Genomic DNA, 14,912 nt, shown 5'->3' with positions numbered 1-14,912 from the left:
AAGAAGAACCTACGACAGATCTAGCATGCACGACCGTCTAGGCAAGCATGACCACACACGTATAATCAACCGTCAGGTTGTATTGTAGACACGTGGTGACCGTAGGTTTTCCCCGAGGTTACCTATAGCCTAGGATTAGGTAGAACTCACTGAGACATTATGTCTCATCCCAATCCTTCTTTGTTTCAGATAAACAGGTTGGTATAGCAAGCTAGTAGTCGAATGGATATTTCAGCAAGTGTTCGTTCGTACCAGCTGCAGAATGATATGGATATTCAAGGACGCATTTACTATGTTTTAGAATAGTTGTGTTGTATTATTATTGACGAACACATATTGTTGTATAAGATATTCATTTGAAGATTTATTGTTGTAAATTTCAATGTATCCAGTACTAAAGATAATGCACATACTAACCTTTCTAGATACGTTTAGTGTGGGCGTTATAATTGTCTTATCATGTTTGGATCGTCATGAGAGATTATTCCTTGAACATCATCCTAGAAGCATCGGGGAGAAAGGAGTAAGTTATTGGTATTCAGAATGTAAGTTTTATAATTGGTCTAAATATGTTCCATCTCATTATTAGAAATGAGGTATATGTCCTATTGCCCTACTCATTCCCATGTTTTATCTTCATGTGAATCATTGATTTGATTGTTTCTATTTGCTTGTTTGATTGCTTCAATTCACCATAACTTCTAGTTATTAGAAGTGCATTTATTTACCTTTAGATGCGTTGTTATGCTATTACACATCAGAAAAGTTCTATATGTGTAGAATCCTTTTAGTCATGAATCTTGCAATCCTTAATTGCAGTTTAGTGCATGTGTTTCGTGTGCATGTATGTTTCATAATGCATGCTTTCTCATATCAAAGGTTGTTATATTGCATGCTTACTTGTATTCAACTGCAATTGCATACTTGTAGTCAGTTTTTGACATAATCCATGTGTTTTCCATGAAAGTTGTTAAATGTTTTTTGGGTTAATTATGTTTCTAGTCCCTATAAAATAGCGACCTTGTAAGTTTAGTCCCTACTTAATTTTAATAGCATTTTTAGTCCCTAATTTTGTTTTTCTGCACTGAGTATTAGTCCCTACTCAATTCAAATTTGTTTAATTTATGATTAAACTCTTAAATTTTTGAACAATTTTTTGCAGACATGTTTAGAACATTACTAAAAGTTCGTCCGCAAAAAATTATCGCAAAATTTGATTTCTACATCCAGATTTTATTACTTTTTATCTTTAACTTTTGTCGTTTTAAAAAATTCATATTTAATTCATTTCATGTCAGAAAATTCTAAATTTTAGTAAACGAATCTTTCATAGTGTTCTAATCTTGTCTCAAAAAAATCGTTCAAAAATTTAAGAGTTTAAGGATAATTAATCAAACTTTGTTTTAGCAGGGACTAAAATTATAAGTAAATTTTTTTTTATAGGGACTAAAAATGCTATTAAAATTAAGTAGGGACTAAACTTACAAGGTCGCTATTTTATAGGGACTAGAAACATAATTAACCCATGTTTTTTTAAAAGGAAGATTGCCTAGTTCCTCTATTGTTGTATCTACCTTTTTGTTAGTGTCAAAGGGGGAGAATTGTGTAGCTTGTTTTTGTTTCTCTTATGATAAGTTTTAGAATGAGTTGTGCTCTATGCTTCTACAAAAACTACTCAAGTTGACATCATCTAAAAGGGGAGAAAGAAATTTTTTTTTGGAAGTGGGTGATGTAAGATTTTTCCTACACGTCATATAACTATGTACACATGAGTATATATAGGATCGTTTCCACAGGGAGTTACGTTTAATCATAAGCATTTACACAATCGTTCACATTAAGGGTTTGGATATAATTTGTTTGTTTGTAACACTATATCCATATTTGACACTAAAGTAAAAACGAGAGGGGATCGAACTATTTCGCTTGCGGTATAAGATAACGAGCAAGCATAACAGCAGCAATCTCTCGATCGATTAACAGACTCTAGCTTTATAACCAATATTATTACAATCATTTCTACAATATCCTTCGTGTCCAAAGCGACATCGTTATTTCCAAGTTAGCGTTTAAACATTCGTGTCCAAATTCCTTAAACGATAACAAAGTCGATCGGATAACTTAATCGACCGTGTCCAGCCTGATTAAGTATCCGAAAGCATTAAAATCTTGATTAAAAGTAATTATCAAAGGTTTACAAACTTGTCAAGAGTGATATAACATAAGATAGATTGTTATTCTAGTTCTAGATTCAAGGGTTTGTGTCCAAATCATCTTGAATCTCTTTGAAAGCATTAAAAGCAAGAATAACAACAATATTGAATCATTAAGCTAGAACCTTATATATTAAAAGATCAAAAGATTACATAATAGCTTGATTGTTACCTCAATACTACATAGAAGGTGATAGTTACATATAGACATGTAAACTAATGCAAGGAAGGAAGGAAAGATGAAGATTCCATGCCAAGATCCTTGATGTCTCAATGAATCTAGGGTTGAATCTACTCCTTAATCACTTGCTTTGTGTTTCTCTCTATGAAATAGCTCTAACCTCTCTCTAGAAATGTATAAAATGTTTCAATGGAATAGTGAATAATAGTAGAGAGAGGGAAGAAAGCTATTTAAATGGGCCTGCCTTTTTACACCTGCGCTAATAGCGCAACTCACGCTAATAGCGTGGTAAGGCGGCCTATTTTCTGGCCAATAGGAGAGTGCCACGTTGGCCTTGCCCTGCTGCTACGCTCCAGCCACGCCAATAGCGTAGCTCTCTGGAGTATTTACGCTAATAGCGTATATTACGCCAATAGCGTAGTTCTTCTTGACTAGCTACGCTCCAGGTGCGCCAATAGCGTAGCTCTCTGGAGCTTGTACGCTAATAGCTCAGAATACGCTATTAGCGTACTCTTCAAGAGTTCTCCAAAACCTACGCCCCAGGTACGCTAATGGCGTATCTCTCTGACCTTGGCCATTTCTTCTCACGCTAATAGCGTAGGACACGCTAATAGCGTAGGACATTGAACTTTGACGTTTCTTGCTCCTTGCTTGTATTTTCCTGCACAAAAAGGGTAGAATAAGGCTCAAAAGCATAAATGACATATTTACACAATAATTGGAGTTTTCCATAGAGAATCTTGCAAAACAAGTCACTAAAATGCCTAAACTCCTATATGAAATATATCACTTTAAAACACTTATCAAACTCTCCCCAACTTGGCTTTTTGTTTGTCCTCAAACAAATCAATTGAAAAGGAAACTAACAAGGCTTTGGACAAGGTTTTCAACATGGTGTCAAACAATTCAAAACAAAAATAAACAAATGGTGATTCAAATATGATCGCGTGGACAAGCATGAAGTCCTCCGCTACCCTAGGTTCAAACTAAGAATGCGAAAAATGTCCTAAGCACAAACTATACATCATAAACTTCAAAACATAAACATATCTATCTATGAACCACACCTAACACACTTCTTTGAAAGTAAATGCAATATAATGATAACAATGAATGAGGTAATGAACACACATCCAACAATCATGCTAACATCCTATTTAAGTTAGGTGTCCATCCAAATATCGTCTCAAAATGCATAAAAGCATGGATCAAAAGGTCTTGCAAGGGTTATAACTTGGCCGGGCTACAAAAGAAATGTCATATGTGGGGCAATTGATCAGAAAGCCTATCAAAGAGGAACATTTTTTTTGTATCACAACTTGAAATCCAAATACTTCCCTACCAAGAATTAAAACCTTTGGTGATTAACAATCAAACTTATAACCTTGACAACTTATTCTATTTTTGATTTTTCTCTTTCTTTTTCTTTTCTTTTCTTTTTCAAATGTACAATTTTTTTCTTTGATTCAATGTTGTCAGGTTATTTTACAACTTCACCATAACTTAACATATAATGCCTCCTTTTCCTCCCCAACTTGAATACAACAAAACTCTAATTGAATGTTCCCCTATCCTAAGGCAAGGGACAAAGTACAAAAAGGTTAAGGGTTCAACACAGTAAAATTATCAAAGTCCTATAAGATTCAACCATGAACTGGATTTTTGAAAAATTTCAGGCAAATTCAACAAGCATTGTGCTTATGAATATTGACAGTTCATATTTGAGGACTTGATTCATTTGGCTCAGATTGGGGTATCGGATACTCGCTCTTCTCACAGGTAGGCTTTATGTGGTCAAGTAGGTTACTCTCAATTCAAAAAGTGCCTTGATCCTTTCCATGCTTTCAAACAATTCAAAATAATTATCAGATTTAACATAACTAAAACAAGTTAGACGATGATTATCGGTCTCCAGCATATATACAACAGATTGAAGCTACCTCACATTTAGGTTAAGTACTAAGTGGTTCAAAGACATTTATGTTTATGAAAAGACTTACATGATATATATTTTGTGCAAAGTACAAGTTTCAAATTCTTATTAAAAACCTAGAATAACAGGAAACCAATACCTTGGCCTTACGCTTTCTCACAAGTAATATCATTATCACTCACCTGCTTTTGCTCAAACATGGCTCCATGGAGCACTTTAAAATTTATTGTTCATGAGCAATTTCTTTTGAGAGACACAAGCAAGATGTAAACAAAAATTTCATCCAAAGCATAAATTATTAAACCAAAAAGCTAAGTTATTAAACCAAATATAAAGTAACAAAGTAACAAATCAAGCACTAAAACCACAGTGCTTGAAGAGTACAAAATACAACCAAATAAACAACTGTTCCAACATGAAATAAAAACATAGAGTTAGAAAGCAGAAAGAAAAAAAAACATCACTAAAAACCCAGATCACTGATCATCCTCTCCAGCATCATCCATATCAAGATCCTGGTACACATCATCATCACCCACAACTCCAGCATCATCAGGTGTCGCCTCATCATCAACAGCATCAGCCACCCCCACATAAGGATTTGGCCTGCCCTCAGGCCAATGAACATAAGCCTGGTACTGCTCAGGAGTCATAATCGGGTACTCAGCATTTCCCGGATGCATGTGAGCATTGTAAAGGTCCTGGTGTATGCCCATGTTGCTCCTCCAAATTGCCTCATTCTGATCCATTAAGAAGTTGTTCTGGTCCCTCACGTACTGGTTATGCATCTGCTGCTCCAGCATAAAGGTCTGAAAACCTGAAAAGTCAAAAGAACCAGCACCCTCAGATGGGCCACCTTCATCATCAGAGAAATGGTATTGGGCTGCCCTCTGCTCTGTTTTCTCCCAGGTGCGAATATGAGTGTCAGTAATGGCCCCTTCAATATCTTCATCATAGGGTCCAGAAATAGGCACTCCATAAGCCTTAAGCAATCCCATAATCAAACCCGGGTAGAACAATGCCACCTTCTTAGCACCCGTGGCAACTTTCAAAGCCACAGCCTTCATCTCATTGGCTATGATGCGAGCAATATCAACAGGCACCTCTTTTAATATGCACCAGATGAGTGGTAGAACGGCTTTTGGGGCATCGGATGTATGGGCTCTAGGAAGGGCATTGTGGACAAGGAATTGGAAAACTAAGCGGGCAGTAGCGGTCATTTCCTTGGTAAGTGCATGCCTAATCTCTCCCTTGTCATTCTTTACAAAGCACCTACCCTTGTTCATGATATCACGCTCAATTTGCTGAAATTTCCAATTGCCTTGAGCGTTTCTCTTAGCATAGGTACACAAGGTGGGCATTGTGGGGTCCTCAGATGGCTCAAGGTTTAGGGCATTTTCAAGGAAATCATTGATTGCATCCCTATCAAATGGGATTTGCTTTCCTCGGACATAAGAAGTCCAAGAGAAAGTCTCAGCAAAGGTAGCGGGTGAGGCATCAGGGACAGCATTACAATAGAACTCCTTGATTAGGTCGGTGTTAATCTCGGTTGCGGGCACAAGGAGTTTGGTCCATTTGCGACCAGTGAAAATGTGGAGCATATCAGCATGCTCACCACTAGGGTGAATGTCAAAGGTTTTCTCGTGCCAGGTTTTGTACTGTGCCATCTTCTTAAACCTGGCAGAGTGGGCAGGGGTGGGGAAACGGTTTGGGATTGCAGGTGCAGCAGAGGTAGAGGCACCTTTGCCTCTTGGACGTTTAGTCCCGGTAGTTTTTTCAACATTTTTCGGTGCCATCTGCAACAAAACCAGGAAACACCAACATATTGCATAGAAAATATTAGCACAAAGCAGAATTGGTTATTTAAAAATATCAAAAATTTTGAAAATCTGGGCAAGTAGGAAGATCTACGCTATTAGCGCCAGCCACGCTAATAGCGAAATTTTTCTGGGAAACTTTCGCTATTAGCGTAGGGTACGCTATTAGCGAAATTTTTCTGGAAAAGTTTCGCTATTAGCGTATATTACGCTATTAGCGTAGTTCTTCGTACCTGCAATTTTCAAATTTTCAAAATCTTTGTTCCTGCAATTTCACACCACCAACCAGCAAATTTCAACCCTAGGTTTCATCCTATGTCTCTAAAACACAATAGAATCATGAAAAGGAATCAGAATCACAACATTGGTACACAAATCATTCAAAACCCTTATTTTTCAAATTTACAAAATGGGTCAAAATCAAAAGATGAATGTTTGTTGCATGTGGGTTATGATTATTGTTCCTTTTCCAACTATTATCAATGAAGAACAATCTCTATTCACAAATCAAAACTCTAACCCTAACCTAACCATCTCTAATCATGTCAAAAACATGGATTTTTTTAAATTCAAGAATAAAGAGAGGAAGAGAAGATCAAACCTTGTTAATGCAGAGAGAAGTAACACAAATGCAAGAAGAAAAGATGCAAAAATGGATGCTTGAAACCAATTGAAACCTTGTTTGTGAATTAGGGTTATATGTGAGAGAGAAGTTGTTTTGTGTGAGAGTGAGAAAATGAAGGAGTGAAACCGTAAAAGGGGAAAAAGAGGGGTTGTGGGAAGTTATGGGGAGTTAATCCCCTGGGCCCACAAAAATTTTTTTCTCCCACGCCAAACTCACGCTAATAGCGTGGCTCTCTGGAGCTCTCACGCTAATAGCGCAAATTTCGCTATTGGCGTGAGGCTTCAGGATCAGTTTTTTTCAAAGTCTTTCATTTCTGCTTGTAAATGTATATGTACTACTCTTATATGCAAAAAAAAACATAAAAATACTTACAAAACTGGGTGTGCCTCCCAGCAAGAGCTTGTTTTACGTCCTTAGCTTGACGCATTTTGAAGAAATCAAGGCTCGACTAGTGAAATCGTCGTCAAACACCGATCAATTTCACCACCGAAGTAGGGCTTAAGCCTTTGCCCATTAACAGTCCAGTTGGCTTTGGTGACTGGGTCCTCAAGTTCAACAGCTCCATATGGTTTGACCTCTTTAACCATGAAAGGTCCGGACCACTTAGACTTCAATTTGCCCGGAAACAACCTCAGTCTTGAATTGAAAAGTAATACCATTTGTCCCGGCATGAATTGTCTCAGAATGATCTTCTTGTCATGATACTTCTTGGTCCTTTCTTTGTAGAGCTTTGAAGATTCATAAGCTTGATTTCGCAATTCTTCAAGCTCATGCATTTGAACTTTTCTTCTTTCACCGGCCTTCTCTTGATCAAAGTTTAGGAACTTCAACGCCCAAAAGGCTTTATGTTCGAGCTCGACCGGTAAGTGACAAGATTTGCCATAGACCATTTGGAAAGGAGTGAGGCCTATAGGAGACTTGTATGCAGTCCTATATGCCCACAAAGCTTCATCAAGTTTAGCCGACCAATCCTTCCGAGATGTAGAGACCGTCTTCTCAAGTATGCGTTTGACCTCTCGGTTGGAAACTTCGGCTTGTCCATTCGTTTGCGGATGATACGGTGATGCTACTTTGTGCTTGACTCCATAATGATCAAGGGCCTTGGCAAGTTGTGTGTTGCAAAAGTGTGACCCTCCATCACTAATGAGAACTCTTGGTGTACCAAACCGGGTGAAAATATTCTTTTTTAGGAACTTCACTACCGTCTTGCTATCGGCTTTAGGCGATGCTACGGCTTCCACCCACTTTGAAACATAATCAACAGCTACCAAGATGTACTCATTTGAATATGATGAAGGAAAAGGGCCAACAAAATCTATACCCCAACAATCAAACACTTCCACTTCAAGGATGAGTTGTAGAGGCATCTCATTTCTTTTTGACATTGTTCCGGTTCTTTGGCATTCATCACAATACTTGCAATGTAAATTGGCATCTTTGAAAAGAGTTGGCCAATAGAACCCGGATTGAAGTACCTTTGCGGCTGTCCTCTCCCCGTTGAAGTGACCTCCATAGGGCGAATTATGACATTGCCATAGGATCTTCTTTGCCTCTTCATCATCCACACACCTACGCAAGAGATTGTCCGCTCCAATTTTGAACAAATAAGGCTCATCCCACACAAAGTGGTTAGCATCATGAAGGAACTTCTTGCGTTGTTGCCATTCAAAATCTTCCGGAATGAACCCGGTTGCTTTGTAGTTCACCATGTCGGCAAACCACGGTCTCACATTGATTGCTAGCAACCGTTCATCTGGAAATTCTTCACGAACCTCCGGTTCATTCTTGGTTACCTCATTGTTTGTCAACCTTGAAAGGTGATCAGCTACAAGATTCTCCGTGCCTTTCTTATCCTTGATCTCTAAGTCAAACTCTTGAAGCAACAACATCCAACGGATGAGCCTTGGCTTTGAGTCGGACTTAGTAAGGAGATACTTGATAGCTGCATGGTCAGTGTAAACAACAATTTTGGAACCTACAAAGTAAGAACGAAATTTCTCCATTGCATAAACTATTGCAAGTAACTCTTTTTCAGTTGTGGCATAATTGATTTGTGCCTCATTTAAAACCTTACTTGCATAGTGAATAACATGAAAAATTTTATCCTTACGTTGACCCAAGACCGCACCAACAGCATAATCACTTGCATCACACATTAATTCAAAATTTAAATCCCAATTAGGAGCAATGATTATTGGTGCGGTGGTCAACTTTTCTTTTAAAGATTCAAATGCATCAAGACATTCATTATCAAAAACAAAAGACTTATCTTTGTTGAGCAAGTTGCTCATAGGCTTTGCAATCTTTGAGAAGTCTTTGATGAATCTCCGGTAGAAACCGGCATGACCAAGAAAACTCCGCACACCTTTGACATTTACCGGTGGAGGAAGCTTTCCTATGACATCAACCTTTGCTTGGTCTACCTCAATACCCTTAGCAGAAATCTTATGACCAAGGACAATACCCTCGGTAACCATGAAGTGACATTTCTCCCAATTGAGCACCAAGCTAGTTTCAATACACCGCTTCAGAACGGTATCCAAGCTATTCAAACACGTATCAAATGACGAACCGAAAACCGAGAAATCATCCATGAACACCTCCATGCATTTTCCAATAAGTTTGGAGAAGATTGCTTGAACACACCGTTGAAAAGTTGCGGGTGCATTACACAAGCCAAATGGCATTCTTCGATAAGCAAAAATACCAAAGGGGCAAGTGAAAGCCGTCTTCTCGTGATCATCTGGATTCATGGCGATTTGATTGTAACCAGAGTAACCATCTAGGAAGCAATAAAAGGATTGACCGGAGAGTCTTTCAAGCATTTGATCCATGAAGGGCAAGGGGAAGTGAACCTTCCTTGTTGCTTGATTAAGTCTTCTATAATCTATACACATTCTCCATCCGGTGACGGTTCTAGTTGGGATCAACTCATCTTTATCATTAGTGATCACCGTCATTCCTCCTTTCTTAGGAACTACTTGAACCGGGCTTACCCAAGCACTATCCGAGATAGGATAGATCATGCCGGCTTCAAGCAACTTCACTACTTCCTTTCGCACCACCTCTTTCATATTTGGATTTAAGCGGCGTTGCGGTTGTGCTACCGGCTTGAAGTTTTCTTCCATCATAATCTTGTGCATACAATAAGATGGACTTATCCCTTTCAAGTCGGATAACTTCCACCCTATTGCTTCTTTGTTGGCCTTGAGAACCTCTACCAACTTGGTTTCATCATTGATGGACAAGGAGCTACTAATGATCACCGGTTTTGTACCATCTTTCTCAAGAAAAACATATTTCAAATTAGATGGCAAAACATTTAATTCTACCTTGGTGTCATCAACTTTGGCTTCTTCCTTGGATTCTTCTTTTAAATCTTCAAGTATGGCTTGATTAGGAAGAACCTCCTTCAAGGAATCTAGCTCCTTCAAACACTCTTCAATGGCACTTGCTTCGTCTTCATCAATAACATTGAGTGCGTCCACCAAAGCACTCTCAAGGGGTGTTCTATTGTGCATTTGCTTCCGAGTAGTCAAGATGACTTCTTCGGTTGCATCCATTTTGAAACACGCACCCTTGTCTTTCGAGTACTTCAAAGCTTCTCGGATGTTGAAGGTAACCTCTTCATCATTTACCTTGACCTTCATGATATTATCATCAAGATCAATCATCATCCGAGCCGTTTGCATGAAATTCCTTCCCATTAAGATAGGCACATCCTCATCTTCTTCGACATCCATAACCACAAAATCAGCCGGAAAAATAAATTTGTCCACTTTTACAAGAACATCTTCGGCCATACCTAATGGTTTTGCAAAGGATTTGTCGGCCAATTGCAACATCATCCTAGTCCGCTTTATACAAAGGTCACCAACTCTTTTGGCAACGGACAAAGGCATGAGATTGATGCTTGATCCAAGATCAAGTAGTGCTTTACCCACATGTGTTGTGCCAATAGCTACCGGTAGAGTGACTCTTCCCGGATCTTGCTCTTTCTTTGGCATTGTTCTTTGAATAATAGCACTACAATTGGCATCGATTTGGATCGTCTCTTCATCGTTGATTCTTCTTTTCTTGGAAAGGATATCTTTCATGAACTTTGCATAGACCGGCATTTGCTCCAAGGCTTCTGAGAATGGTATATCAATTTGCAACTTCTTGAAGAGTTCAAGAAACCTTGCGTATTGCCGCTCTTTGTCTTTCTTCGATGGAGCATGTGGGTATGGTAAGCGTTGAGCCACCACTTGCTTCTCAACTACTTGTTTCTTCCCTTTATCTTCCCCCACATCTTTATTCTTTCTCTCCATCTCCACTTGTACCTCAAGATCTCTTTTTTGATTTTTTTCTTTTTCAACTAATGCTTCTTTATTCTTTATATACACTTCCTCCTCTATCTCTACACTATCCTCCTCGAACTTCTCTTTATCCTCCTCATTGACAACCTCATCATCCTTCTCTTCAACAACAATATCATCACCTACCCCTATACCTACTACTCTCCCACTCCTTGTAGCTATAGCTTTTGACTGCTATGCCTTGTGGTGCTCCTTAGGATTTGGTTGAGTGTTAGCGGTGAAAGCTCCCAATTGCGGAGGACCTTGAGCCATTTGTTGTGCTAACTGACCAACTTGTGTCTCAAGGCCTTTGATCGACGCGTCGGTGTTTTTCTGGTTAGCCATGGACACTTGCATGAATTGTTTCAAGACCTCCTCGGTGCTTTGGGAATTGTTAGGTTGTTGGGGGTTATTTGGTGGTGGGAATTGGTATTGATTATTGAAGGGTTGTTGGAATTGGGGGAAAGGTTGTTGGTAGAAATTTGATTGAGGATATTGGTAGTTATTGTTGTACGGTGTTCTCCAAGGTCTTTGTTGGTTTTGGTTGGCCGGATACCTTCCTTGGAAGTTGGAAGTACCCGGATTTTGTTGTGAGGTTCCGGCTTGTTGTGGTTGGTTAGGCCTTTGTTGGTTTCCCACATAGTTGACCTCTTCCTCTTCAAAAGAACCTGGTTCGGGACAATAGCCGGTTGGATGATCCCCCGTACAAAGTCCACAAGTATTGACTTGAGCGGTTCCTCCTTCTTGCTTGAGAGATTCAAGAATTTGTTTAGGCATAGCTCTCATCTCCTTTTGCATAGCTTCTATTTGTTGAGTGAGAAGCTTATTTTGAGCTAAGACCGCATCATTTGCTTCTAGTTCCAGAATACCGACTTTCCTTTGATTAGGATTCCGGTTGTGAGAGGATTTTCTTGTGTTGAGAGCCATTTGATTAATGATTTTGACAGCTTCAGCTGGGTTTTTCAAAGCAATAGAACCTCCAGCACTTGCATCTAGCATCGTCTTGGACATGTCTTGTAGCCCTTGACGAAAAAGATATAGTTGCATTTGGCTATCAAAACCATGCTTTGGACAATTCCTTAGCAATGATTTATAGCGCTCCCAAGCTTCACAAAGAGTCTCACTTTGGCCTTGAGCAAAAGTTGTAATCGAAGTTTTAGCCTCAAGATGCCTATCCTCCGGAAAGAACCTTTCTTGAAATGCTTTCTCTAGCTCACCCCAATTTTCCATCAAAGAAGTTGGTTGATCAAGATACCACTCCTTAGCCTTCCCGATCAAAGAATGAGGAAACAATTGCACAAACACACCCTCTTCCTCATCTTCCTTCATACCAAGTGTACCGGCGGTAACATAGAAGTTGGTAAGATGTTTATATGGATCCTCATGATCCATACCGGTAAACTGGTTATGAGTTATCAAGTTTATCAACCCCGACTTCAGCTCAATTGATTTGGCATTACGATTGCCAAGATTAGCTAGCCTCCTTGGACTAATCCACATAGGTAGGGCATCATTATCATTTTCTTGAGCCATGACTACTTCTGGTTCACTCTTCGGAGATGAATGTGGTGAAGAATGTGAAGAATCACCAAGTGAAATAGTATGCACCGAACCTGACGGAGAAGGAATAAAAAGTAAAGATTCCGGCTGAGCCAGCCTGGCTAATCTCCTAGCTTCCTTTGCTTGCTTTCTAAGTAACCTAGCAGTTTTCTCAATCTCTGGATCAAATTGTAGGTCTTCGTGAGCAACGGTACCTCGCATAAACAAAGTTCACCAAGACTATACCAAGTGGTTAGCATAAAAAATAATGAATGATATTTGTGTATGTGTATATGCATGAAAGAATTTTGTGCAAAATTGACTTAACATGACAAAATTGTTTCCATACTTATAATAAAATTTCCGTTACTCCCCGGCAACGGCGCCATTTTGATGTAAGATTTTTCCTACACGTCATATAACTATGTACACGTGAGTATATATAGGATCGTTTCCACAGGGAGTTACGTTTAATCATAAGCATTTACACAATCGTTCACATTAAGGGTTTGGATATAATTTGTTTGTTTGTAACACTATATCCATATTTGACACTAAAGTAAAAACGAGAGGGGATCGAACTATTTCGCTTGCGGTATAAGATAACGAGCAAGCATAACAGCAGCAATCTCTCGATCGATTAACAGACTCTAGCTTTATAACCAATATTATTACAATCATTTCTACAATATCCTTCGTGTCCAAAGCGACATCGTTATTTCCAAGTTAGCGTTTAAACATTCGTGTCCAAATTCCTTAAACGATAACAAAGTCGATCGGATAACTTAATCGACCGTGTCCAGCCTGATTAAGTATCCGAAAGCATTAAAATCTTGATTAAAAGTAATTATCAAAGGTTTACAAACTTGTCAAGAGTGATATAACATAAGATAGATTGTTATTCTAGTTCTAGATTCAAGGGTTTGTGTCCAAATCATCTTGAATCTCTTTGAAAGCATTAAAAGCAAGAATAACAACAATATTGAATCATTAAGCTAGAACCTTATATATTAAAAGATCAAAAGATTACATAATAGCTTGATTGTTACCTCAATACTACATAGAAGGTGATAGTTACATATAGACATGTAAACTAATGCAAGGAAGGAAGGAAAGATGAAGATTCCATGCCAAGATCCTTGATGTCTCAATGAATCTAGGGTTGAATCTACTCCTTAATCACTTGCTTTGTGTTTCTCTCTATGAAATAGCTCTAACCTCTCTCTAGAAATGTATAAAATGTTTCAATGGAATAGTGAATAATAGTAGAGAGAGGGAAGAAAGCTATTTAAATGGGCCTGCCTTTTTACACCTGCGCTAATAGCGCAACTCACGCTAATAGCGTGGTAAGGCGGCCTATTTTATGGCCAATAGGAGAGTGCCACGTTGGCCTTGCCCTGCTGCTACGCTCCAGCCACGCCAATAGCGTAGCTCTCTGGAGTATTTACGCTAATAGCGTATATTACGCCAATAGCGTAGTTCTTCTTGACTAGCTACGCTCCAGGTGCGCCAATAGCGTAGCTCTCTGGAGCTTGTACGCTAATAGCTCAGAATACGCTATTAGCGTACTCTTCAAGAATTCTCCAAAACCTACGCCCCAGGTACGCTAATGGCGTATCTCTCTGCCCTTGGCCATTTCTTCTCACGCTAATAGCGTAGGACACGCTAATAGCGTAGGACATTGAACTTTGACGTTTCTTGCTCCTTGCTTGTATTTTCCTGCACAAAAAGGGTAGAATAAGGCTCAAAAGCATAAATGACATATTTACACAATAATTGGAGTTTTCCATAGAGAATCTTGCAAAACAAGTCACTAAAATGCCTAAACTCCTATATGAAATATATCACTTTAAAACACTTATCGGTGGGGAGAAGGGAAGTTGTTTCTATCCATTGATTACTTTTGAATAAGTATTAAATTTGTTTTGAGTGATGTCATTAGTTTTCGTAAAGAACCCTCTCAGTTTAGGTCGCATACTCAGCACAATTGTGTTGTTAGAAAGGTTGGGATGTTTGGAGTCAGATGTAGATGTTCAATTCGATTCATATATTGCATTCAAGCTGTTGGGTGTTTGGCTCATGAAAATTTATTCAAAAACTATTGTTTGATGTTTTGGATTTATTCATGTATATGCTGAATTGATTCATGAAAGTTCTCGGGTGTTTGGCTTAAAAAAACTACATTTGAACATATTCAAATATGTCTTGAAAGTTTTGATTTGATTCAGCGTTTTTATGAATCTATTCATTTGAATCGATTCAATATA

Source organism: Medicago sativa, chromosome 3, assembly GCF_051527215.1.
Source record: "Medicago sativa cultivar Bolivia chromosome 3, Bolivia_mono, whole genome shotgun sequence".
Taxonomy (NCBI): Eukaryota; Viridiplantae; Streptophyta; class Magnoliopsida; order Fabales; family Fabaceae; genus Medicago; species Medicago sativa.
Note: the sequence above shows the minus strand (reverse complement) of the source record.